A 27,515-nucleotide genomic window follows, 5' to 3' on the forward strand; every position below is an offset into this window, starting at 1 on the left:
TGGCAGAGGAGCTGGGATGCCTGAGAGGTATAGTTAATTGGTAACACGGAACACAGCCTTTGAAGAGATATCAGATTAAATTAGTTCGTTAAGAGATGCATAGAGTTCACAACTTGATTACCAAGCTGTCTGATTCTCTCAAAACAATAGCCTTAATTGAAACCAACCATATAAACTTGCCTTCGTTTGCAATTCTTCCAATTATCAAGCAAAGAGTTGAAAATTGTTGATCACAGATTTAATCAGCCCATTCAGGCTATTATTTCAAGTTTGGATCTGCTGCCTATTTTTACCTGAACAAAGTAAAATATACTCTCAGTAACTTAAATGTGAAACCATTTGGTGTGCTTCTCTATTTAGGATAGTACAGAAATCTATTTTCTCCAGTACAAAGTGGTAAGGAAGAAGTTGAAACTACAAATCATAAACAAGAAATTAAAGGCAAATTCTTCATAGTCATTTTAGAATTACACTTAACATTTCCCCTGCAGTAGGGGGAATCTTTTAATCTAAGTTACTGCTGACTTTGTGCAGTGTGTTCTCTTGGCAGGAAGATGTTATTAAACCATTTTGATTCCTGTTGATGGAGTAGTCTTAAATTCTTATCAACAAGTCATGTTTGCACAGTAATTTGAAATGTAGCACAAAAAACCAAAAGCTGAAAAAAATTATATACATATACACACCCACTCATATATGTATGTATATATGTATACATATATATGTGTGTGTGTATATATATGTATGTGTGTGTGTGTGTGTGTGTGTGTGTGTGTATATATATATATATAGTTTGGGGGGGAAGAGGGAATGTAGCTTTAGTACAATTTAATCCTCAGAATATGGTATTCATTTTAACCATCAATTCCCAGGCATTCCACCTAAGAAACCCTTTTTTTCTTCCTGGAATATATGGCAAAATAAACACAGTTTAGGAAATCCTGATTTAGATAATTAGTACTTTTATAATAACTTCAAAGATTTAAGTTTTTCAACATGTCACAAAATTTGCATCATCTTCTCTATAGAGTAAAAAGCATTTTCAGAACCTCAAAGCAGCAACCATTTCTGTTTGACTAGAATCAAACATCACCCTAGACATTATATACGAGGCTTACATTAGAGATATCTGTACCAATAATCATCAGCTTCTAATAAAGGAAGAACAAAATATGTTCAAGAAGAAAGAACTGGGATAGTGATTAAAATGAGGGGAATTGAATCTGGACCCAAGGTTTATTTTTTAAATTACATGTTAAAATATAAAATCCACAAAAAACTGAAGTTGCCAGATGTGACCCAGGGAAGCTGCTGCACATGTTAAAATTTCTAACTTGATGAAGGACTGACACTGAATCTTAGTCTAAAGGGAAATCATAGAGTAAAAGTCCATCCTTGGCAGTTATATTGGAATCCTTATTATTTTTTATAGCTTTTCTCACCTTCTCTTTTGTTTTCATTGAGCCTGACCTATAGAAAGATGCCAGTCACATTTTCACTAATTCAGTAGCACTGACTTGTCTCTAAAGCCATTTAAAAACAGTCCTATCTATTATTTTGGGTGAATTCCACTGTCTTTTTTTTTTTTTTTTTTTTTGTCCAAACCTATCCCAGTTCTTTAATGACAAGCTTAATCCTTTACCTTAAGGGCAAAAAGAATAAACACCAGAGCTCTTCACAGATTACTTAATCAGACTGCACAAATAATGCTGTGCATATTAACCAAGACGCTGGGCAAGTAATATAGGCACTCGATGCATATTTGCTGATTTACAGACATTTCTACACTTGATGAGTAAAGATAGGATGAAAGCTCTGCTTCACCTCTGCGTCCCTGTCAGCACATCTAAGTCACTCCTACCCTAAAAACAGCAACAAAACTCTTCCTTCCCTTGATCCTACTTCCTTGTTAAGTTCCAACATTTCTCATCGTTAATCATCAACTATCTCAAAAAAGCAATCACCACGACTTTCATTTCCCAACTGTTCATTTACTCCTCAACCCTCCGTAAACTGGTTTCTGGTCTCTAAAAAGTCACCAACGACCTTTTAAATACCAAAACAAGTGGCCTCAACTTACATAATTCCTTTGATATTTGTTGATTTCCCGCCCCCCACCCCTAGAAACTTTCTTTCTCCTTTGCTTCTGTGGCACAGAGAGATTCCTCCCCTGATGCTCTCCTTGGGGTGCCCTGGCCACTCCTAGGGGTAAAAGACTGACTCGCAAGGTTTTGCTCTGTTATTTTCTCTGCATTTTAGACAAGTTTAATCCAACTTTGTTCTAGGTTTTGCTACATAGCTGTTTCAGCAGCACTTTCACTCAACATCGTTTCACACTCCTGACGCCTTACTCTTCATCCTGTTATCTCCCACCTGACTGCAGCACCATCCACCAGATAGCTAAACCAGTCATTTGTTCTATCAAGATGATTAAGAGATTAATGTTGGCTTGACTGAAAAGGAAATAAATGTCTTCACTGATAGAAGAGGCAGGCCATGGGTCATGAGATGGTCCCCAAATAATGAAGAGAATATGACTAGACAAAGAAGAAATGATTTTGTGTTTGTGGGGTTGTATTAAAAAGTGAGCAAAGAGCTGAAGGTGCAATTTTTAGCCTGATATCTACTGATGCCAAAGAGAGTACTTGCCTGGCTAGAACCAACTGCATTTCATAGCTAGAGGAAATGTTGTCATAACAATAATGAAAGCACCTAGCAGAGCATCTGGCTACAGTAACTATTCGATAAATGTCAGTTGACTCTAAACATCTATTATAGGACGTTCTTATTGGGTGTGAAAATGGGGGTTCAAATTTTATTCCTATATATAAACTCCTGCCTACAGATATTAAGATTGGAGGCGAAGGTGGTAATAAGCACTGCCACCCAAGAACTCCAAGAGCCAATGTCACCCTGTCTGGGCCTGCCAGCATAAGAAGGTGTCAAGGGAAGTCTCAGGCCTCTGACATCTCACGTGGTTAAGTTCTATACCAGTATTCACACCCAGCAAGTCAGAAACAGACCCTTAACGACACAAAAGCAATGGTTGTTGATTCTACTTTCTGACTTCTTATTACCTAAGTTCTGTCCTGCTCTAGGCAGCTAAAAATTTGAAGACTCCGAAGTCTGCATGTGTGCTTCACAACACTCCTTCTACAGGGATTCAAGGAAACCCAGCTTATTTTCACTTAAGAACAAACCAACCAACCAACCTCTCATTTCAAGAGGGGTTTGTTTTGTTTTGTTTGAATTATTACCCAACATGAGGAACAACAGGAACCAGAGCTCCTGTCCTGGAGCTGAGATGACCAGGCTTTTGTTTTTCTTATGTCCAATCGTTGCAGGCTTCCTGAAAGCACTAATGGTGGTGATTCTTGGAACCAAGAGGTTTTCCTCACTTATCAGTTAGGAAAAACTCTGCCAACAGCAATACCAACATCTTAATTTTCTTTTGGCCAATAGGGTCCCACGAAAATGAGGAATATGGTAAAAGGAATTATCCAAGCAAAAGACTAGCAAATCTAGCATCTCTTTCTTTCTTTCCATCTTCCTTCTTCATTCTAGAAGACAGTTTGCCCTCACAGTCTCATTGCCTTCTGAGGGAAATTTTCATTCAAAATAAACTCACCTGCCGAAGGTCTTGTGTTCCATGTATACCTTGAAGTTTTAAATGAAATTTGACAGATGTGTTACACAAGGGATCATAATATTTCACAGACTGAGAAAAGCTAGGATGATGTGTGAAATGAATGACAGCTTGGGGTTTAGTTGGATTTAGCACACCTTCTTCCATAGCTTTTTCTTATCACTATTAATTTGCCAAGTATTCACAAAAAAGACCCACAGGGCTAAAGTGAAAAAAGTAGCTAAGTGTTCATCAACAGATGAAAGGATAAAGAGGATGTGATATGTATACACACACACACACACACACACACACACACAAAATGGAATACTACTCAGCCACAAAAAAAGAATGACATAATGCCATCTGCAGCAACATGGACGGACCTAGAGATTATCATACTGAGTGAGGTAAGTCAGACAGATAAACACAAATACCATATGATATCACTTATATGTGGAATCTAAAAAAATGATACAAATGACCTTATTTACAAAACAGAAACGACTTCAAAAACAAACTTATGGTTACCAAAGGGGAGGGATAAATTACGAGTTTCGGATTAACATATACACACTACTATATATAAAATAGATAACCAACAAGGACCTACTGTATAGCATGGGAACTGTATTCAATATTTTGTAATAACCTACAGGGGAAGGGAATCTGAAAATATATATATATATATATATACACACATACATATATATATATACACATATATCTCACTTTGCTGTACACCCAAAACTAATACAACATTGTAAATCAACTATACTTCAATAAAATTTAAAAATAAAAATAAATACATATATTGGAATACGACTCAGCCATAAGAAAGAATGATATTTTGCCATTTGCAACAACATGAATGGACTTGGAGGGCATTATGCTAAGGGAAATAAGTCAGACAGAGAAAGACAAATACCGTATAATATCACTTATGTGTGGAATCTAAAAAGTACAACAAACTAGTGAATATAACAAAAAAGAGGCAGACTCACAGATACAGAGAACAAACTAGTGGCTACCAGTGGGGAGGTGAGGGGCAATATAAGGGTGAGGGAGTGGGAAGTATTGGGTATAAGAAAGGCTCAAGGATGTACTGTACAACACAAGGAATATAGCCAATATTTTGTAATAACTGTAAATGGAGTGTAACCTTTAAAATTGTATAAAAAATTTAAAAATTTTAAAAAGTAGCTGACACCCCAAACCAATGACTAATTTTGTTTGCCCAAAACATACAAACAACCACATGCTTGTTGCAACTGAAAATCCTGAATAACTCACACTTAAACTGCCCACATATTATTCTACCTACTCTACGCTACTAAAATGTTGTTTATGGTGAAACAGATGCTATAGGCAGAGTTATCCTGTGGCCTAAAAACATACATATTAGTGCTCTCTAAACAGCTTTAACAAACAGAATAAGAAATAGTTAAAACCTGTCGCTCCAAAGATCGGGAAATGCATGCAGATTAATCCATCATTTTTTAGTTTTTATCATCATGAATAGAGTAATGCATGGAACGTTTTTGTCAGTGATGGTATAACACTTTATTATAGTGCTTAATTTGTTTTACATCCCATTTAATAAATTGATTGCTAATTACACAACCATTAGATGTGTAAGCCTTTCTCTATTCTTAACAAGTTTTAAATATGGTATATCTGAAGAGGGAGATAAGAACTCATTTACAATTGACAGAATTTAGTTACCAACTGATTACAGCTGAGACTGTATTTTATTTCCAGAGCAGTAACTTAAGTTTAACATTTAAATGTCTGCGATGAAAAGCCTAATTTCATTTCAAATTCTCCGTGTGGAGAAAGCAGCAGTGCATTAAGGCTCTGAAAGATGTCCACAGTGGAAGACCTTTGGGAATGAAGTCAGCATGTTCAGCCATAAAAGAGATTTCATGGCACTGGCAGAGAACTGGAGATGGGGGTGGGTGGGTAAGGACAAGATCCTTATGATCGTACGTACTGGAGAGATGCAACAGTACCCCAGAAGGCAATATTTTCCTCCCCCTCACAATGATCTAATTCAAAGGAATATGCACAAATTGTCCAGATTTCTAAGGTGGTCTCCAGTCTCTTAATGGATTATACTCAGTACCTCATGTGAGTAAATCTTTTTTTTTTTCCTACTGCTGGGCTTAATTCTCATCAGAACAAAAAAGTAATTAGAAAGGCTATGTGACTACCATTGTCTTTATTTGTGTAATCATTCCCATCAATATCCTAGGTATATTTAACAGACTCTTGGATTATGCCTCCCATCCACAGTTTTAAAATTCATTTTAATGTGTGCCTTTGTTCATTGCAGAAGAAAATAGCCACCCACAGGTTTTCTTCCAACACATGGTAAATGTGTACATTTATATTTATTTAAAAATCAGCTTTCCTCTCTCTTGATATGACCATTTTCGATTTGTAAAAACCAAAACCAATTTTTGAACTCATTAAACTCATCTTATATTAATGTGGGCTTTTTTCTACATTTAAATTTTTTAACTATTCTTTTGCTGCTACAAGTGCCTCACACCCAGCCATCCCAAGATTTTTAGCTATTGTTGTTGTTTTTCTAAGATGTCCTTTTTTGTCTTCTGTTCCTAGCTAGCATTATTTTCTGTGTCTCATGGTCTATCAATATCACTTGGTAAATACATAATACTTACATAAAGTGTATACCCTCAGGACTACAACATATCATAGACGTTAAATCTTACAGCATTCCTACAGCAATATGCCTCACTTCTCAGTTTGAAAAACAGACACACAACTGTGAAGGTACTTAACCAACATCATTCAGTATGTCAGCACCCAAGCCCCCAGTATCCCTTGACCACTTTCCCTTCAGAAAAAAGAGGAAAAAACATTTCTGACCTGGTTTGAAATAACATCTACTAAAACATTGACTTTTAAACCGTTTCAACAGCAACAAATAGTAAGAAATACATTTTACATCCTAACTAAGTATGTATGTGCATAGATCTGAAATAAGTCTCACAAAAAAATATCTAAGCTTACTACATGATATATTCCGATGTTTTCTTGCTATATATTTTATTCAATTTTGTTTAAAAGTAATGTTAGTCATAACCTACTAAACAGACTTCATTATGCACTAATGACTTATTGCCCACCACTTGAAGACTACACTGATAGAACAGACTTTTCACACGCCACAAGGTAATGGTATTGGCTTCACTTATAGTAGGGTAAATCTTCATTAATTTTGAGGCCACTAGTACAGACTGTGGTAACTGAATCCGAACCAGCTTGAAATATATTTTGGGATAACCTACAAAGAAAGGGTTTGCTAAACAAAACATGATGTCAAGAAGATGGAAGGGGTACTTAAACTCCTAGAACAAGATACTTCTAAGGTTTCTGGATCATTATTTAAATGCAGCTGTGTTGCTAATTACAAATGTGTGTTAATTCAGGTTATAGGACATCTACTCAGAAGAACCTTATTTGTTCTTAATCCAAAACATTTTGTAAATCAGAATATTGTCTTTAATCTGAGCTCGCAGAATTTTAGTGTATCTTAACATTCAAATCCAAGAATGCTCAAAATAATAAAATCATGTTTTCAAACTTTTTTTTAGTTCATCCAAGTCATTTCTTTGTTTATAAATGTGCTCGAGGCCTCATCTAATAATAACAACAGTAACTGGTATACAGTTCATTTGTCGTGTTTTAAACTTTGGAAAACTTTTATTTTTTGAACTGGTTATGACCAGCAATCTTTGGATTACTGACTATTTAAAAAGCATGTAATGACATTTTCCAGACCCAAAAATGAAACTTAATATTTGGTTTGTGCCGCCTGTGACAGATTTCTCAATCCCATGAAGAAACCCAGGTGTCTGGCCTATTATGATGGCCCGTATTTTAGAGGTCCAGTCTACCCCTGCCATTCCCCCACCAAATTTGGTAGATATGAAAGAAAATTTCAAGGTAAAGGACCAAGCCAAGTTCTGAAGTCAGGGTGTCCCACAACCTCCCTTATGTGGAGGTATCTATTAAAGAACTTATTAGAATGGATGTTTATCCTTTATAAACATTTAACATTTTAGCAAATTGAAGGCTTAGGAAGCTAAGGGAGCAAAGGACAGGCCAGGAAGTCAGTAATTCCTGGATGTGAACCTAATCTCGTTCCTATTCTGTTTTTGCTCTAAATCAATGCCAAATTCTTCACACCTCAGCTGCTTTATAGCAGGCAAGAATTATGCTGCGGACAAAACTGTTTCCTGGGAATGTCTTAGGTTAAATGGTTAATATTACAGCCCTCAAAGGTGCTTCCACAAGAGGCAAAGCATTCTTCATACATATTATTTACCTTTTCTTTATATTAGGGAATTGAAACGGAATATCGGTGTCCTGCTAAACTGACCTTGAAAAGAGATCATTCTTTCCATCCCTAAATTCTTGCCCACTTTGGCAATGATCAGTTATTCAACCAATTAGGAAATTCAATCATGTGATCTTAAAGGTTTTTAAGGTAGCTGTTAACACCTGTGAGTTGACTATTTTCAGGCAGCTAATACTTGGCAAGTTCAGGGCCCTTATCTTTATTTGTCCCCTCTCCACTGGGTCATCAACCTAAAGGAAATGCCCTCCTCACGCACGTCTTGATTTGGCACCCTGTGGGAAAGTCAGTTGGTCCCTGTCATGAAAAGAAGCTCCGTTCTTCATACCACAAGGCAGCACATCCGTATCTAGTTCTGCCGGCGCTGCTTTGGGCTCTTCAAAAGGCAGACTGCGTTTTCACTTTCTCCTCACCACTTCGTGATAAAAGCGCCCTGGTCCCTTAGTGGCATTTAATGAATGGTCCTCTCTCCCTGGATTTGGACTGTTGGCCTTTCCGACCAGTCATTAACTGGCAGGAAATGCCCTTCTCAGCAATCACTATTGTGTAAATAGAGCTATAAACTTTCAAAGGCCCATGCAACCCCAGACCCTAAAGCTGCACGTGTGTGTGTGGTGGTGGGGGGACTCTTGATTGTAAAAGCACTGCCTTCCAAATTAAACTCAAACCACATGATAGTCCATAAAATATACAAAACATGCAGTCCAGTGACAGATTTATCGTGGCCCTACAGAATAAAGCCAAAAAAAATCTCTATACAGAAAACACTGCTACTTTTGACCCAAGTAGCCCCCAAACAGGAAGTTAAAAGCAAATCAGCCAGCTGTGGCCTCACTAAGTTATGAAGGAGACCAGCGCAAACGGCATTTCCTGTCATTGCTTGTCACCATTTCTCAGTACCTCCGTCTGAACTGTTTTCATAGGTGGCTAAAAATATTATGGAAATTTATTTGGGGATAGATGGAAGGGCAATGAGGAGGGCTATTAGAGGATCTAAGCTTGCAAGTGAAAAATGTAACTTTTCCAAAAAATTTTCCTTAGCACAGGTCATACAACCAGTCACTTGAACTTCTGCACTTTTAATGAATACAGGAATAACAGACCACATTAGGAAAAGTAAAAGTGCTCAGAATCAGACATTAGATAGCTTAGATGTTTCCTGTTAATTTTGGGTTTATTTTCAGAACCACAATTTGCATGCATCTGATTAGTAAGAGAGAACCGCAGACTACAATATCCCAGAGAAGAGGAACTAGCTTCGTAAATTTGGTTTCTCTCTCACTCTGACTCTCTGTCTCTTTCTCTCTCTCACCAGCCCACAACATGACTTGTGCAACTTCAAAGTATGTGCATGTATGAGAGCTCTCTAAGGGAATCACATTTTAGATCCTTTGTTATTATCACCACACTCTTCACAACATACGGAGGTATTCCCTTCTTTTTCTAGCACTGTGAAATGCCAAGCCCTGTGTCACATTTCTCCAGCCTGTCAACTTCTCAGTCACAAAAGAGCTTTGGAGGGGAAGTTTCAGTTGGAAAGTACAAGCATTTTGCCCTCGTATTATTGCTACAGTATGTCCGAATGAGTCCCCCAGCAAAACCAGGTTTATCTCTCTGAGGAAGAGGATTAATAAATGGTAGCAGGGCAGCTAGTTGGCCAAAGTCCCGCCAAACTCTAATGTCTTTCTCAAAAAATGCCTTCCCTTGGGGAGCCTGTCAATCTGATTCCAGCCCAGACCCTGGCTTCAGAAAGCCGCAGAGCGCTTATTGACATTGCCCCTGTCTGTGGCTCAGGCCACTGCTATAGGCATTCATGAAACAGATCAGATTACAGGGCACCTCCTCGACCACGCCCCCCCCCATGTTTTTCTGCATTTGAAGCCCTTAGAAATAAAATGTGACCCTATAATCTGTACTATTTTTCACTTCATACTTCTGGGTGAGCTAATAAGGTTTTTCTTCGTGCTATCCAATTACTTAGGAAAAATGCTGACATCAACGACTTGGGAGTTTACATTTTTCTCAAAATCACTTCTGAAAAGAATCCACTCCTCTTCTTTGGAATCCTCATCTATCACAGATAGCAAGAATTTGGGGAAACATCAACGTGTTCTTTAACAAAATAGCACCCACAATCGGGCCATTTATTGAATGCCTGCTTTTCAGAGGACAAACGCAAACTCCAGTTGGGTGCTGAGGTGAAATGTGATCTCCGCCACTGTGCCATGCCTCTGGTTGAGCGTGTTTCTATACGTTTTAAATAGAACTCAGAAAAACCACTATATAGTACATGAATCCAATCATAATAAAGCAGCCACCTTAACATTAGGTGACAATCTCAGTTTCTCAGTTTGTAAAGCAAAAAACTGAGGAATTACACTATGGGATATATGCCCAAGCTAATATTGTACATGGTGCTTTTGTTCTGCTTTGTTTTGTTTTCCCGCGTGAAGGTTGAAGACTAAAAACAAAAAGTGAAATGCAAGCTCTCTGGTTCTTTCACTCTCATTTTTTGCTAACAGGCCACCCTCCCCCAAAAAAAACACCCCCTTGTTTGGTTTCTTCATGCTGCTATATAAGGAGAGACTACAAAAGCTGTACCTAAAGACTGATGGTCCTCCGGGCACAAAAGATGATTGTGGTGGATCTGAAACGGCAGCTCTTGTCTCTTCCACTGTGTGGACCTTGCTTTCTGGACACAGTAAAAAGAGGCGCTATTCATACCTGTATCTTGGTAAATAAAAACCTATGCAAATTCACCCTCTAAATGGGCAATCAGTGTTTGACTGAAAATGAGACAGCTCTCAGTGTCCTTTTTGGGTTTTGTCTGACTTCATCACTTTCTAAACTATACATGACATGAGGCAACTGAGTCACGGTATTTCTGATTTTGTTCCTTTTTTTATCTGGTGAAATGATTTGAAGGACTGTTTCTGTATAACTTCTTGTTGCAGACTGATTTCTCCGGGATGTGCTGGAGGTATACTAAATGCAACTACAGGTGACAGAAAAAGAGCAACTGGCTTTCAGGCTACTCCTCGAGGTCTCAGCCCAAAGGTTGCCATTGCTTGCTTTTCCCTGGACTTGTGAGAGAGCTGTTATCAACGCCTCCAGCAGGATATTCTGTTTGTTGTTGTGTTATTTTGTCAATAAAAAATAGATAATGCTACCTGAAATCACCCGGAAGGCTGTTCATAAAATAAAAGAACAAGTTAGAAAGACTATTCTCCCATTTACTTAACCAAGTGTTACTGAGAGCCTACTATGTGCCAGGCACTGGTGATATGAGGTAAGGAGACCCAGGAACTTGCCTAATAAGGAGTTACTCATACATTCAAGGAAACCTGAATAAGCCTTAGAAACCATTTTCAGATTTCCACACCAGTTGTGGGCAATGCCAAGAAGCTCGAGATTCAAAAAATAACTGTTGGGGACAATTTTAAGCTAATTTGAGTGATCCACACTGGAAAACAAGATCCAGCAAACTGTCAGTCTCTAGGATGCCCCCACGGCCTAAGGAGATCACAGAGCCTGCCGGAAGTCTAATACCAACCTCCTGCAATTCTGTCCAGACTGCCTTTCTCAATTGGAGGCCCTTTACTTCTGAGGCCCTCAAGTTCACCCACTGCGTGGGCATAAAACAAACTCCTGCCTAACGTCAGAAACAAAGCACTCCTTCTACTCATGAGCCAACTTAATGCTGATGGAGGAAGGACTTGAGAGTGGACATAATATTTTAACAAGCGTGCCTAATTGATTCCTAAATCTTTCATCGGTCTCCTTTTTACCCCTTAACACTTTGTTCTCATGGCTATTATAAAGAATTCTGGGGTTACTATGCTTGAGTTTCTTGAAAAGGATCATATACATATAGAGGGAGAAAAATATATATATATATACGTGTGTGACATACGTATGTGAATATACACAACATACATGTTATATACAATGTACATGTTATATACATTCATATGTATATTCACTTACATATATATATACACACACACACACGTGCTTAAATCAAGCTTCCTTTCATTTCTGTTTCCTCTTGAGTTGTGATCAATGTATCCTTTCTCTGAAAGTTAACTGACTGAAGTTGAACATACAGAGCCTCGGAGAGCAATCATGTAATACAAGCATTTATTATGAATGCTTTTAAAAAAAGAAACTTTTTTTCTTTCATTCTTAGAGTCAGAGGATTGCTGTAAAAATAGGTATTTTTCCCATAATCTTCCAGGAATAAATCAATGCACGGCTGTATAAATTGTCCTAAAATGAAGACTAATTTGCACATGTGTGCACATGTGTGTGCTTTCATGTGCCCAGACAACTTGGGAGTACCTTTATTTCTCAAATAAAAATAAGGTCCCTCTTCCCAGATTGCATTATTTCTCCATCACTCTTTTAAAAACACTGTCACTCTATTTAAAACCAAGTAGAAGTAAATGATGGTTTTATATTGTCTTTACTAGAATGATCTGGAAAAAAAAACTTTTCTGATCCCTTTTAGGTCACATGGATGTCATTAACACCTGGTAATGTAACTGATAACTTATTTATTCTAATTCTCGGAGTTGCCTCTCCAACATTGTCATTTGGCTGTCTTGAGGCAATATATAACCATTCAGGAAGAGCAGAATGCCACAGACCATCTGGATTCCTTAAGATCTAAAAGCCTACATTAATACAGATTTAATTGCTTTCTTTTGGATCATAATTTGTATTTGTTTGTTTTGGGTTGGTTGGCAATTAAACTACTTGCTCCCAAACAGTTTATTCTCTTAGAGGAAAAAGGCCCACTTCATTTTATCTGAGGCATGGGTTTCTTTCTATTTTCTGAATCGAGAACTGCGTCACACGTAGGGAGAGGCAGAAAAATCCCCCAGAGAAACAAAACTTCTGATTTCTACTTTCTTGACATCACATACATTTATAATGGGAGAAAAATCCATTTGTTCACCCTACTAGACATTGTTATAAGAAAACTCAACTGTATGGAAGCACCTTAACGAAGTCAAGGGGAGTGGAGCTTGACTGCTCTTTCAGACACCTGATAGTTTTAACATGGCAGTGACCATTATCTAACTTTAATTACAGGATCAAATTACTTGTCAAACACAGACTGTAATTTATTCTTGTCTGCTAGGCCCCAATCCCTGTTTGTAATCCTATCAGACGACGTGATTTATTTCAAAACAGAACAATTCTGCCACCTTCCTGAATTGACTGTGCTGTTAAGCAGGATAAATGTACATTTTTCGGAAGTTAAATCTTCATCACGTTAGGGTTTCTCACTCTCCTCTTTCCTTCCCTTCCGTCTCGCATATAAAGGCAGTTGGGTGGAGAACAAAATTGTGCTTCCAACTACGCTGTCAGCATCTGAACAGCAGCCCACATATGGCCACTGTTCCAGCACGTGCAGTACTGTACAGCCTCCAAAGACAAAACCTTTCTTCCCCAGGCTGCTGGGATTACTTTTTCATATGGTAGAGCTGGGCAGATAATAATACACCTACTGGTCAGAAGGATGAATTACACAAGTGCCTAGCATTGCGGTGAGAAGCAAGAGAACCCATGAGGCAAATAAAATGCAAGCAGTTAGGGGAATGCTGTTCTAAATTACTTCAAATTTTGAGGTTCTTGCCAGCTCACAAAAAACAGAAAATCTTCTGTTTAAATTAAAAGCTGTGCACAAAATCTGCTCCTCTGTGAGTTTACCGACTACTCATTTTTCTTTTTAACTCGACATTTATTAAGCACCTAATTTGTGCAAAGCATTGCTTAGGTAAAAGGCAGGTTCAGGAGATTACCAAAGAGAATTCGGATACCAGCTCAGAATCATAGGTTTCATCCCCCTTAAAAAGCAGCTGTTGTGAAATGCCTTGAGTGGACAGTTGAGGGGAAAAAGGGACTTTATAATAGTCCTGGGAATCATTATGAGGGCTTAAAGCAGCGAAGGAAATTAGAGAAATGAAGTAGCTCTTCGAAATAGAGCGAAACATTCAGTCACCACCCCTAGCCCAGCACTATATCAATTCTCTCTCAAAATATTTTTTTTTCTGACAAACTCCTTCACTTGTTTTCACTCAAGGTCTCCAATCTCATCACTATGTGAAGCCACAGAATGTTTAACTGGCAAAATGTCTTCCTAATGTCTCTGACACTAGTTCAGCTTGTCTGTTCTGGGCCCAAGGTTTAGCACCCCCCTGGCACCCCCTTTTTAAGGATGCATTTGGTCCAAAGTCATTCAGCAACAAGGCAGCACATGAGGAAGCAAAGCTTCATGAGCTGGAATCTAAGGATGTAATCACTAAAAATGGGGGAAGTTGCTTTTGGTCACCCCTGCTCTCTTGCAAAAATGCAAGTATCTATTTCTCTACCTGCAGGAGGAACTCTCCTTTCAGATGTGAAGCAATGAACTGCCCCAAACACTTCTCCCAACAATAATCTGGAAAACGGATTACATAGTAACTCCACTGCAAACAGTTCAGTTCTTTTTAGGCACACTACAGCACCTGGGCAGCAAAACTGCACCATTTCTAATAAGTGCAAAACAATCTCTTTTCCCCCGCCACTCCCCAGAAGCTTGCTTAATTTAACAACAGGAGAATCTGCCAGCCAAGTAGCTTCTACTGCTTTGGGAGAAGTCAAAAGTGGACAGAGGTAGAATAGTATCAGCTGGGCTATGGGCAGAAGCCCTTTTAGGCTGTGTTTAGGGAAGTTTCAATAAATATGAAAGCATCCCCCCAAAGTATTACATATTGAGAAACATTTTTAAAACAACTTTTAAAAGTATTTAAACATTAAGGCTTCCCTGCTGGTGCAGTGGTTAAGAATCCGCCTGCCAATGCAGGAGACACAGGTTCGAGCCCTGGTGCGGGAAGATCCCACATGCCACGGAGCAACTAAGCCCGTGCACCACAACTACTGAGCCTGTGCTCTAGAGCCCGCGAGCCACAACTACTGAAGCCCGCACACCTAGAGCCCGAGCTCCGCAACAAGAGAAGCCACTGCAATGAGAAGCCCATGCACCGCAACGAAGAGTAGCCCCTGCTCGCTGCAACTAGAGAAAGCCCGTGCCCAGCAACAAAGACTCAACTCAGCCAAAAATAAATAAATAAATAAATAAATTTATTTTAAAAACCCATTAAGGACTAGATTTTCATAGGCAAAATGGAAAATGTGAATGTAACTAGAAAAATCTGAGGTCTCTGTTAAGCTTCATTGACAATATGCCTTTCATCAAAGGGAAAAAAAACCTCAGGTCCATTGTATTAAACACCGATGTCTAGTCTTTTGTACAGCTATTTCAACAGTCTACTTTCCAACCATTATATCAGTAACCACCCAAAGACATTAAACCAGGGAGTCAACAGAGCGAAAAATTATCAACCATTTCAAAATTAAATCTTGCAATAGTTTTGTTTTAATTGATGGTTTCCCATGAACTCAATACATGTGTAGCGTTAGGCTGTGGGGATCCATGCCCAAGTTCATAAACACTAGCATTTAAGGAACACCTAAGAAAAAAGAACTTTCGGAAAACACACTACCTTAATTACAGCAACAATAAATTCACCCTCACTGTTGTATCAATCTATACCAATCAATAGTCAGTAGACAGAAAAACACACAGTAGGTCTACTAATGATAAAACTACACAATTGAATCACCTGAATGTTAACTTGGGTTGCTCGTCTTGATTTAATTTCATTTTCTGACCATAAGAGCTATTTGTGTGAACGCTAAAAATTAAAGTTACCTTTTCAATAGTCTCCTAAAATCTACCTTCAGGCCCTTCAGATGCCGGTAGTAAAAGCAAGCTGCCCAAATGTGTTGATCCAGAGCGGGAAGAGACACGGCTCAGCATGAAAGCTGGGGCACTGCCCACGATATCGCATGGCCACGGGGAAATGAGTGGCTAGAAGCATTTGCTGATAATATGCCATGCAAGTTCCTTTAAATTACAAAATATATATTATATATATGTTATATATACAATATATATAAAGGAAGAAGTAAAAAGAAAGGAAAAAAAGAAAGAAGGAAGCAGAACAATAAGAAAGATCAAAGCCCTAAAATTGCAAAAAGTTGCAGGATTACTTTTCCTTCTCTTTGCCATTTTGAAAAATAAAGTTTAAAAGGCATTCGATTTCGTCGGCGTCCTAGGAAGGCAGCCACGCTCACCAACCCCAACTCCTCGCCAGCCTTACCTTCGGCTGCTACTGCGAACCCAGAGCCTAAGGGGTCCCGCTCTCAGCGGCAGCGGCGGGGGCAGCGGCAGCGACAGCGGCACATGCCATCTGTTAGCGGCAGAAGCAAAAGCAGCGCTGCGCGAGGTGGCCCCGGTGCCGGGAGAGCCTCTAGCAGGGGTGGATACTCAATGCCGCCATTTTAAAGCGAGGCTCCTGAAATCATTAGATATAAGCAAATTAAAGCCCGCCCCACCTACAGAACTTCAGGGCTGGGACGGGCAACCCGGCTCCGAGTCGGCCGCGGTGGGGTATAAAATGGCAAGCGAGAGACACGCACACGGGGACTCGCGGACGGAGGCGACAATCCCTCGGATCCCCTCTTCCCCCCACCCCCGTGCTTTGGCGAGCCTCCTTTCGGGCCCAGAGGCCAGAAGATTTTCTTTTACTCGACTACTTCGGGGCCCTTCCCCGGGGCCGGCGGGCGGGCCGGGGAACAGCGCGGAACCCGGGCCGGCCCTCCCCGCGCCTCCCTAGCGCTTGGTTTAGTCCACTTGGAGCACACCTAGAGCTCCCCGGCTCCCCAGCGGCAGGCGGGCGTGGGGCTCCGGGCCGGGCGAGCGGCTGCCATGGCAACCCCGGTCCAAACCCCGCCCGGCCGCAGCCAAAGGCGTGCCCTCCGCCGGCCGGCCCCCGGCAGCGCCCGCCGACCCAGCGGCCCAGGCCCCTGCGGCGGGCAGGCCCTCGCCGTGCCCCGCGCCCGGCACACGCGCGGCGCGCCGAGGGCACGGTGCCGGCGAGGGGGCTTCGGGCGCCCCAACGGCAACTCCCGCCAAACTCCGCCGGGCAGTGGAGTGGCGCGCGGGCGCTCCCGGGCTGCGAGGCGGCGCGCTGCCGCCCTCGGCCGCCCGGCCCCGCCCCGCCCCGCCCGGCCAGGTAGCGTGGCACACCCCGCACCGGCCCCGCCGCCGCCTACGCCTACCTCACCTGGCCCAGCGCGCGCCGCTCCCAGCCCCGGACGCGTGGGAATGGGGCTGCGTGCTGCCCCCGCTCCCGCGCCCAGGCCGGGACTCTCTGTCCTCCGCCTCCTTCTCGCTGCTCCCGGAGACCGCCAAAAAGTCGCGCGCCGGATCCCGCTCTGAGTGCGGGCACTTTCTTCCTGTAGGGCGCTGTTCCGTCGCCAAATATATTCTTTGTGTGGTTCGTTCATTCGTGCACGGTTCTCCCGGAGCGAAGCGCGGGCTTTATTCTCAGGGGGTGTGGCGCCTTTTCCCCCCAACCCGCCGGCCCAGCCCCCGCTGCAAAGGCTTTTTGTCATTTCATTGTTAAGGGAAGGGGAGGGGGGACAAATCATAAGGCTCAGGTTTTACAAAAGCGAGAACAAACAGAGCTTGCACACAGCCCCGGAGGGGGCGGGGGAGGGAGGCAGCAAAGTTTCTAGAGCTGCAGGAACAGAAGTGCCAACGAGAAATTGTTGTGTGGTTCAAAGCTGTACTTTTATAGTCACTTCGGATACAGGTAAGGTGAAATAGGTAATTCCAAAAATGACCTTAGTCAATAAATATGTCTGCCCACTGAAGGCAAAAAAAAAAAAAAATATATATATATATATATATATATATATATATATATATATACTCACCAGTACTCACCAGCTGCCTTCCTGGGTCCTGTCCCTTCTATAAATCCTTTATTTCCCTTTAAGACGCTAACCTCAGAAAGGGAATCTTTGATCTGTGCGAATAGTTCCCCCTCTTTAACGGAGTTTGAAGGGTAGGAGGAGCCCTAAGGTAGGGTACCAGATACTTTTGAATGACAAATGGACAAAGCAAATGCAATTATATATTTTGACTTAAAATAATGTACATCTGGATAGCTAAATTACAAGTTTCGATTTAATGCAAGTGTAATAGGAACACCAGCTGTCCCTTAATTGGAGCCCCACAATAATAAACGCATGCTTTTATTTAATATTAGGAGGACAGTTGTAGCTGAAAACACACACATATGCAGGATCCTCAGTGACAAGCTCATAGCAATTCATGGGCTGCTTTCCTGCAATGAACTGCTTCACCCCAGTACAGAGTTCTACATGCTCTGCAGAAAGTGCAAAAACATCGCAGGAGATATTTAAGCAGCAGTGAGATAGAAGAGTGGAGTGAATTCTCAGGCTCATTGCGTTTTAAAAAATTCTGCCCGACTGATCCAAATAGAATTCTCCAGCTAATATTAGGCAAGAAATCAATCACTGTTAAATGTGGGATAATAGGAGCAGGATCATAATGGTTGGAAGGAGAACACTGGCACAAACTGCTCTTTAAATAATTGAGAAAAACCCTCTGTGGCATCTGACAAACACTGTGAAAGTTATCAGGACAACGTGCAGGGGCGGTGTCTGATAGGTTTGTAATACTGGGTAGAATCCTAGCATAAGTCAAACAGAAGGCAGGAGTTTCTAGTTATCTGAAAAAAAGGGAAAAAAGACACTTTCATTCCTAACCACCTTTCCCCACCTCCCTTCCAACTTGCCAAATGACCTGCCCTACTCTAAAAGTCAAAGTTGGCTGACATATAGGAAATGGCTTTTGCAGTCCAGGAACTGCCATAGCTAAAAGTAAGAGGTGTTGGCTACCACAGTAGGCTGGAGAGAAGGGCAAGGCTGAATTATATAACTTTATACCCAATGATCCAACAAATGAGGAACTGTTATCACAGTGAGTCAACAAGGGAGTCTTTATGCTAAACATAACTTGGGTCAACACCGGTTCCCTTACCTCTGCCCACCGTGGCAAACCACATCTCCTGTGGGACACTCTGGCTTTCCCTAATCCCACACAAGCTGGCTTGATTTTATTGTTATTGCATGGCTGAAATAATTGTTTTATCGTAAATTTCAGGTCACAAGTAGGTCAGTTTGCTGGTTCTCGACATAGCACAGCTTCAACACTGTCTCCTGCTGGAAATTTCTGACCAGTGAAAGTTGCAAATGAGATTTTATTATTCTCTCTTTTCCACACTGAAGGGGAGAACAACCTTATAAACAAATTTGAGCCTGGTAAATTGTCCTCCTTGAATCCAGGGTGGTGTGACAAATGAAGCCAGGCACATTTCCATGCCACCAGATCATTAGGGAGTGTTTTCAAAGGCAGTAGGAAATTGCTGTCCCCTCCCCTCAGCATTTTAAAAGGGCCCATTTGCTCTCTGGGGTAGACTCACCTTGGAATTAGTTTCCACTTTAGTGGAGTGGGTAGAGCTAGACAACGTTTTCTTTTCTTCTCTTTTCCTTCGGTGTGATTGGGGGCACGACCCAGGAAAAATCAAGTTGTGTACTCGCTGATCCACTAGATGAGTTCTTAAAACAATGTATGTGCATTATAGTCTCTGAATAACTTACACTTCTCTCGTTGCATTTTGGGCTAGCCTCAGAACCACTGCTCCTAATGGATCTTCAAAGGTCAGTGCTTCACATTACTTGGATTTAAATTTTCACTCCTGTCCCTCTCCCTGCAGCCAGTCAAATAGAGCAGGTAAGCAAACATTTAAATACGCTTAGGGAATGTACTCTCCGTTATGTCTTAACACACATACAGATGTAAAGCTAAGACTGTAGGTAAGGATGTAGCAGCCTCTCAAGTGGCCTGTTCTTCCAATAAATCTAATTAACTTGGATGGATGCAGGAAAGAATTCTAAAAGTTATGTAATGGTTTAGTAACAAAAGGATTATTGTAATCCACCACCAAACAAATGTTGCTGTGTTTTTAAAGATGATGAAAAGTAAAACTCTCTCAGATATCAGTGCCCCATGGTTTTGAGGGATTTTTGAACTCTCAACTTATTCTACCAGAATTATGTTTTTACTCCTCTGCGAAGGCACATAACTCATTTATTATTCTTTTTCAAAGATGGTCAACTGATGCTACAGTATTGGACATGCGGGCAGGGTCGTGCTATGCACAAAAATGTGAAGCACCTCCTTTCTCTTTTGAACCTGTGGAATTATTGTCACCACCTAATGTCATTAGCAAATAGTCCTGTTTGCTGCTGCTGTTCTAGCAATGGCTCCACAGCCTGCAGCCCCACGACACCATTTGTGGCCACTCCATACAGAAGCCTCTGGCTATTTAAGGGTGGTTGAAGGGCTATAGACACTGATTATTCATCCATTTCTGACAAGCCTTTTCCATTTTCCATTCAGAGCTGGGAATTGGGGGGTTGGGGTTCACACAAAGGTTCTGATTAGATAAACAGGAAAAAAAGACAGCAGACTCTCGTTGTTAAAAAGGTTTAGACAGTCAAATAAATGTCAGCTTCCAAGGTAACCCCTTTGTAAAATGATGCAGACTGTACTTCTTACAGAAGGAGTGATGAGGCCATCCAATAACTAGTTGCATCCTGAAATCATTGCAAACATAGATAATAACTAGATCAGCATTCTCAGGTTGCAAAGAAAATTTCTGAAATTCATATTTTTCTTTCACTTGGACAAAACTGTCAGAATTATCTGAATACGTTCTAATAAACGCAGAAGAAAACAGGAGAAATATTAAAGAATCACACGCTCCAAAACACACCCAGGCCAGATGGATTTATAAGGTGATTTTCTTCCCCAAGCCTTTGAAGGATATGTTATACAAATTATCCTTGAGTACTGAAACGTATGGTATATTTCTTAAAATTCTCTTCAGAGGGAAATGTGGTAAGAATGATACAGATAAAAATGATACAAAAACGTAAGAATAGATTCAAAAGATAAGAATGATATAAAAAAGAAAAACATGGCTTATTATCACTTAGGCATATGATCTTTATAATAGCAGCCACTTACTATGGAACTACTCCATGCCAGCCACTGCACTAAGCATTTTTCACAAGTTAGCTCATTTGATCCTCACGGTAATCTCTATAAGGTAAATATCATTATGTCCCCATGTTAAGAACAGGAAAGTGAGGCTCATCCAAAGTAACGAAGTAGCAAAGCTATTAAGTGGCAGAACCAGGATTCAAAGTTAGTTGTCTCTGATGACAGGGCCCATGCTTTTAATTACTACCCAGTACTGAATTAAGTGATTATGGGGTCCAGTTGGATTTGAACTCAGACACTTGCTATGCCATACTGCCTCTCACTGATATGGGCATTTTAATCAAAATGATGCCAATAAAATATAGAAACTTACTAAAATAATTTTAAGCCTTGATCAAATATTGTTTATCCCAGAAATGTAAAGATGATTTAGTCAAAAATATCAATATTATGGAAAAATGTATGGTCATCTCAGTAAATGCCAAAAAGGCATTTGAACCGTATGCTAACACATTTATATGGAATCTAAAAAAAAAAAAATGGTTCTGACGAACCTAGGGGCAGGACAGAAATAAAGACGAAGATGTAGAGAATGGACTTGAGGACACAGGGAGGCGGAAGGGTAAGCTGGGACGAAGTGAGAGAGTGGCATGGACATATATGCACTACCAAATGTAAAAGAGATAGCTAGTGGGAAGCAGCCGCATAGCACAGGGAGATCAGCTCGGTGCTTTGTGACCACCTAGAGGGGTGGGATAGGGAGGGTGGGAGGGAGATGCAAGAGGGAGGAGATATGGGAACATATGTACATGTATAGCTGATTCACTTTGTTATAAAGCAGAAACTAACACACCATTGTAAAGCAATTATACTCCAATAAAGATGTTAAAAAAAAAGGCGTTTGATAAAATCCAACTCCTTATTATAGTTGACATCTTTTAAATATAGGAATAGTGAACTACCTCTTTAACATGATAAAGGATGATAAAGAATTAATCTGCCTATTAGAAAAACAAAGTCATTTCCTATAAACTGAACCTAAATAAGGGAGCTTTTATTCATGTATAAGCTTAGTGTTTCTGGAAATTCTTGTTTTGGTAATAAGGTATGAAAATAAATTAGAAGTAAATATTGGAAAGGAAGAAATTAAAGATAGAGAATTTTTAGATAACATTAGTATATACCTAGAAAAGCCACAGAACTAACTTCAAGTGATTAGACAAAACTACAGAGTTCAGCACATTAAAATATTTATCAGTAAGGCAAAAAGGAGAAAAGGTAACTCATTTCAATAAAGCAAAAACACTAAAGTATTTGGAAATAAGTGTGAGAAAAAGAAATAATATGAAAACTTAATGGCAGAAATAAAAATATGGATAAATGTAAAGTCATGCTACATTTCTGAATGGGAAGACCGATAGTGTGAAGCTAATACTTCTTCACAGATTGATTTATAGATGTAGACAATTCAAATGAAACTATCTCTTATTTCAAAAAAGATACCACATTCATTTGTAGTAACAATCGTGCATGACTATCCTAGAGAAACAAAAGTCTAAAAGAATTATCAAATATTAGAATGTGCTATAAATTAACACTAGTTGAAATGTCAGAATTCAGATGCAAGTCAGAACTATCGATCAGTGAACACGAAAAGTTGAGACCACGAAAAGGCTCTAATAAATGTAAGAATTGAATGTGTGATGAACAAAGCATAACAAAACAATGGGAAAGTACCCATTATGAAGTAAATTCACCTGGGGTAACTGGTCATGGATATGGAGAGGAATTAACATAAGGCTTTATCTCTTACCATATATAATGGTTCTTTCTACATGAAATAAAAAATTAAGCATTTAAAGAAAATTTTAAAAATTAGGAATTGACTAGAGTATTTAACTTAACTATAGGAATTTTTAAAGTTTTGAAGTAATAAACACTGCAAAGAAAAGACTGGTCAGAGAGTACAACATAATACAAAAATGTAAAACCATTATGGAAACTAAGATTAAATGGTGCAAATGCTAGGAAGATCATAGATATATGACTAGCATCTAAACTGTAGACAGAGGTGCTATACAGGCACAAGACAATTATCAGATCCCCAAGGGATAAATGGTCAAGGAACATCATCACCCTAGAAGAAATCTATATTGTTCTAACTAGGAGACACCATTTGATACTGAATTTAATTGCCCCAAATAACAATTTATAAAACCCAATACTTTACAGGCTTCGGAAGAATAGGCTCATTCAAGTTGCTGATGGCCTTGCAAATTGGGTCAACAGTCATAGAAATGTTCATAGTCCTCGAACTAGGAATCCCAATCCTGGGAAGTTACTCTAAGGTAATAATTCAACAGAAGAAGAAAAAATCAGCCTTAGTTTGAATACCAAAAGCCTGAAACAACCTAACTATCCAAGAATAGGGGAATGATTGAGCTATTTATTATATATTAATACAACGAGATTATTTAAGCACTGTAAAAAAACAAAAAATTGTACAGGAAATAACATTAATAGAAGGTTACACTGCAAGATGAGATTTTCACTTTAATTGTATCCATGAGTATTCATAAGGATAATGATCAGGAGAGCCCAAAGATTTATATCTAGGTTTTTAAAAAGCTAATAAAACTGGGGAAATTTTAAAAATTTTATTATTTTGGCAAGCTAATAAAAACACTATTAAATTGGAGAAATATTTGACTTCTATTTCAAATAAGCTGCTTCTATTTTTCTCACCTTCTGCCATTTCTTTCTGTCTTTCCCTGCATTTCTCAATGTCTGTTCTTTTACCTTCTATGAATATTTCTCTGGCCCTCTGTCTCTTTCTTCATTTCTCTCTATTTCAACTCTCTCTCTTTTTCTCTTCTATCACCCCCTTTACTCCACCTTTTTTCTTTTTATTCTCCTTAGCTTTTTTTGTGCCTCTGCTCTTGGAATGGTTAAAATAAGAGACAGCAATGGATTATATTTGTTTTACCTGTTGAAGTAAACATTGTTTTTGTTCATTTTAAAAGTGAAGGCGACAAATTCATTAGGTTTGAATTCCTTTTTAAAAAGGCATGCAAATTGAATTGTCTTTTAATGATGTATGCATGACCAAGGCCAAATCAAATGCTTCTACAAGATCTTAAACGATGTCAAGTGGAAAACACTCCATATCATAATTTCATTAGATTTATCACCACAGCAAGAACAATAAACATAAACATGAAAGATTTACATTCACATGTATAGGAAGCCCTTGCTATTCCAATTTTCAAGGTTTCAAATATCTAACTTTTAGTCATGCTAAAACATGCTCTAACCTCCATGCAACATGTTGATACAATAATTGCAATCTCATTGCATTTTGCATTCGTGATATTGTGAATAAAATATCCTTATGAACTGGTACCCTTAATCATGGAACCTGAGATGATACTGAATGATAATGAACAAATGCAGAGAATGGGCAAGAAGCTAAAAAATATCTATTGGTAATATAGTAACCTTGGACAAGTTATTTAATCTCTCTCAATTTCCTCATAAATAAAATCCATATAATTCCTGAACCTTCCTTGTAGCATATACTGTAGTATTAAATATGACAAAGGGGGACTTCCCTGGTGGTGCAGTGGTTAAGAATCCGCCTGCCAATGCAGGGGACACAGGTTCGAGCCCTGGTCCGAGAAGATCCCACATGCTGCGGAGCAACTAAGCCCGTGCACCACAACTACGGAAGCCCGTGCGCCTAGAGCCTGTGCTCCACAACAAGAGAAGCCACCACAATGAGAAGCCCGCACACCGCAACGAAGAGTAGACCCCGCTAGCCACAACTAGAGAAAGCCCATGGGGAGCAACGAGGACCCAACACAGCCAAAAATAAATAGATAAATAAATGTATAATATGACAAAGGTTTGAAAGCCCTTACAGGGCCTGGAACATAGTAGGTGCTCCATCAGTGAAAGAAGGTGGACGCCACTGCAGGTTTGGAGGCATAGTGTGCACATTGGCTTAGAGGCAGGAATGCAGAGGGCTTGTCAGGGACAGTGAAGAGGCTGGCTTGGCTATAGTCATACTGGAGGCTTTATTTGGCACAACTTCCTTTTACTTTTAGAAAATAGGATTAGTCACACTTCAAGGGATCCTTATCAAACCTTCAGAGCAGCCACCAGGTTTAAGCATTCCTTCCCTTTTTGGAGTGGACTGGGGAAGGGTGGGCTTGAGAGGCAGTTCCTTGTCAGCCTTGTGCAACACAGAAAGGAAGAAAGTGATATCAGCCCCAGAGTAACTCAGGCTCCTACTAGCAAGGTCAGAGTGCCAGATAAGTGACCTGTCTCTGCCCTGCCAAAGGGGGGGGCATGGCATGAGAATGTGTGCCTCAATGGTGGGTCTCTATGAGCCAGTGACTATGTCTGGTCCATCGGCTGATGCTATTCAGAAAGGGGGAACTTGAATTTGGGATGCTGATGGGTATAATACGATGATTAAAGGCATGGATCCTACAGCCCCACTGCCTGTGTTCACTTACTAGGAGTGTGACCTTAAGCAAGTCACTTCCCCTCTCTGTGCCTCAATTCTTTTTTAAAAACTGGAGACAGTGATAGTACCTACTTCATGGGGTTTGTGGTGAGAATTAAATAAGACAACATATGTAAAGCACTTAGAATGCTGCCTACCAGATCATGAGTGCTGGCTATTTTTATCCATGGACAAATAGCTCATTTCTCAGCTTCTCTTGCAATCAGGAGAATTTTCTTCCTGGGTCCAGAGAGGACACATCCCAAATACAAAAGAAGAGGATCATCGGTTTTTCCCTTTAAATCACACTTGGGTGGGGCCTATTAAAAGCCATAAGACAGTGGCATTGGCACCAGGGAGATTTTGTAAATGGCCATGGAAATCAGACGAAGGCTAATCCTGAAAGCCTGGGTTGGAGGGGGCATTCTCTCCCTCCCCAGTCTGCAGTGAGACCTGAAATTTCCTGCCATCATGCCATAATGTCTTCAAAACCCCCTCTCGAAATGAACAAATTACCCAGGAAGAATAACACACTAACCTGTTAGCTTGATGAACACTTTAGCACAGGTTACTTTTATCAGATTTTTTAGCTCCTGGAAGCTGGCCCCTGAAGCCAGCAGATGAAGGATGGCTAAATGGTGCTGGGAGGGAAGAAAGAGGGAAAAGGAATCTGGAAGCAGCCTGAGGGCTGCTGAGGGCTAAAGCTGGACAAATCCAATGTCTGCATGGGCCCCTGGATGGAGCATAGAACTCCCTGACCCCTACGGTCTTCCCTACTCCCTTTATCCTCTTTTATTTTCCTTTTCTCTATTTTTTTTTTGTGTGTGTGTACCATACATCACATAGCACAGGGCCAGGCACACAATCAACAGATATTTATGAAGTACCTGCTGAGCAAATAAGTGCCTATAGTGGAGAGAAGTCTCCAATTGCTGCAGGGATGTGCTATCTTGAACACAATTAGTTATGGTTCTATAACTACTGACTAGGAGGGCTTATATTCTGGAGGTTTACCTTCTCCATACTGTGAGGCAGACACTTGAGGCTGGGAACTAACATGTACTTACTAAGAGAGTACTCAAAACACAAGTGGGATATAGTGATGGGCTCGAGAATCAAGCAGGGGTAGAAGATCCAAGAAGAAAGGCAGTACGCATTCAAGAAAATACCAAGTCAGGATTCCTTCCAAGAACCAGGAAAAGGCTGAGTTTCCAAGAGAGAGGAAATTAAGAAAAGCATTTCCTCCTCAGTAAAAATGAGAATAATAACAGTGCCTACTTCCTCGAATTATTATAAGGCTTAAATGAGTTACAAAGCACTTACAACTGTGCCTGCCACATATGGAATGTTACATGAGTGTATGTGAAATAAATAAAATAAGCTTGCCCATGGTTATGTGACTAGTATGAGAAAGAGGCAGGACTTGAGCCCAGGTCCAAAACCTTCAGTCCTAGCACAATTCTTAACTCCTCCATGGAACCCAAATCTTACTTTTCTTCAAGGACTCCTTGAAGTCCTAAATCCCCCAGAAAACTTTCCCTGGCCACTCCCTACTTTGATTTACAGCTTAATACTCAGTGACAGACTGTTTGCCTAATGATTTGGGGTATTTTCCTGCACGTATCTTGTTTTCCAAACTAGCTTATACAGCTCTTCTTAAGGATTTGACTTACCTCTTTTTATGCCACAAAGTGCCTAGCATTTCTCTGTGTTTTGAATTGAAATCTTGCCCACAGCTCTTGAGACGAGTGGTGGTCTTACAAAGTTTTGAGTGAGACAAGTGTATTGCAGGTCATAATGGTTCAGGATCCTTTGGTGTATGAAGCACACATTTTCCACATCTGCCCATTCGTTTTCACAGTTTTGGTTTCACTCTAACCAATGGATGTAGAAATGATACTATGGTTTCTAACCTATTCAATATAAAGTTTTAGCATGCCTTTTCTGTGGGATTTTTAAATGATTTTCTCAGTTGTTATCATTTTAAAGCATTTGCTGA

The 27,515-nt window shown here is 40.1% G+C and overlaps 1 protein-coding gene across 10 annotated transcripts in view; it reads right to left on the reverse strand.

Annotated features, from left to right (window-relative positions):
- The window catches only part of MBNL3 (muscleblind like splicing regulator 3), a 105,678-nt gene extending 87,800 nt beyond the window's left edge, over nucleotides 1–17,878 (reverse strand). For 5 of the 10 annotated variants that reach the window (XM_061179217.1, XM_061179218.1, XM_061179219.1 and 2 more), the window contains exon 1: nucleotides 16,226–16,579. The gene's annotated coding sequence lies outside the window, so the exon portion shown is untranslated. Of the gene's footprint in view, nucleotides 1–10,613; nucleotides 10,635–15,774; nucleotides 15,907–16,225; nucleotides 16,580–16,769; nucleotides 16,794–17,191; nucleotides 17,259–17,856 lie in introns of those variants that run through there. The other 5 variants (XM_061179214.1, XM_061179211.1, XM_061179213.1 and 2 more) reach the window with 5 other exon arrangements.
- Nucleotides 17,879–27,515: the final 9,637 nt, after the last annotated feature.

The sequence above is a fragment of the Eubalaena glacialis genome, chromosome X (assembly GCF_028564815.1).
Source record: "Eubalaena glacialis isolate mEubGla1 chromosome X, mEubGla1.1.hap2.+ XY, whole genome shotgun sequence".
Classification (NCBI taxonomy): domain Eukaryota; kingdom Metazoa; phylum Chordata; class Mammalia; order Artiodactyla; family Balaenidae; genus Eubalaena; species Eubalaena glacialis.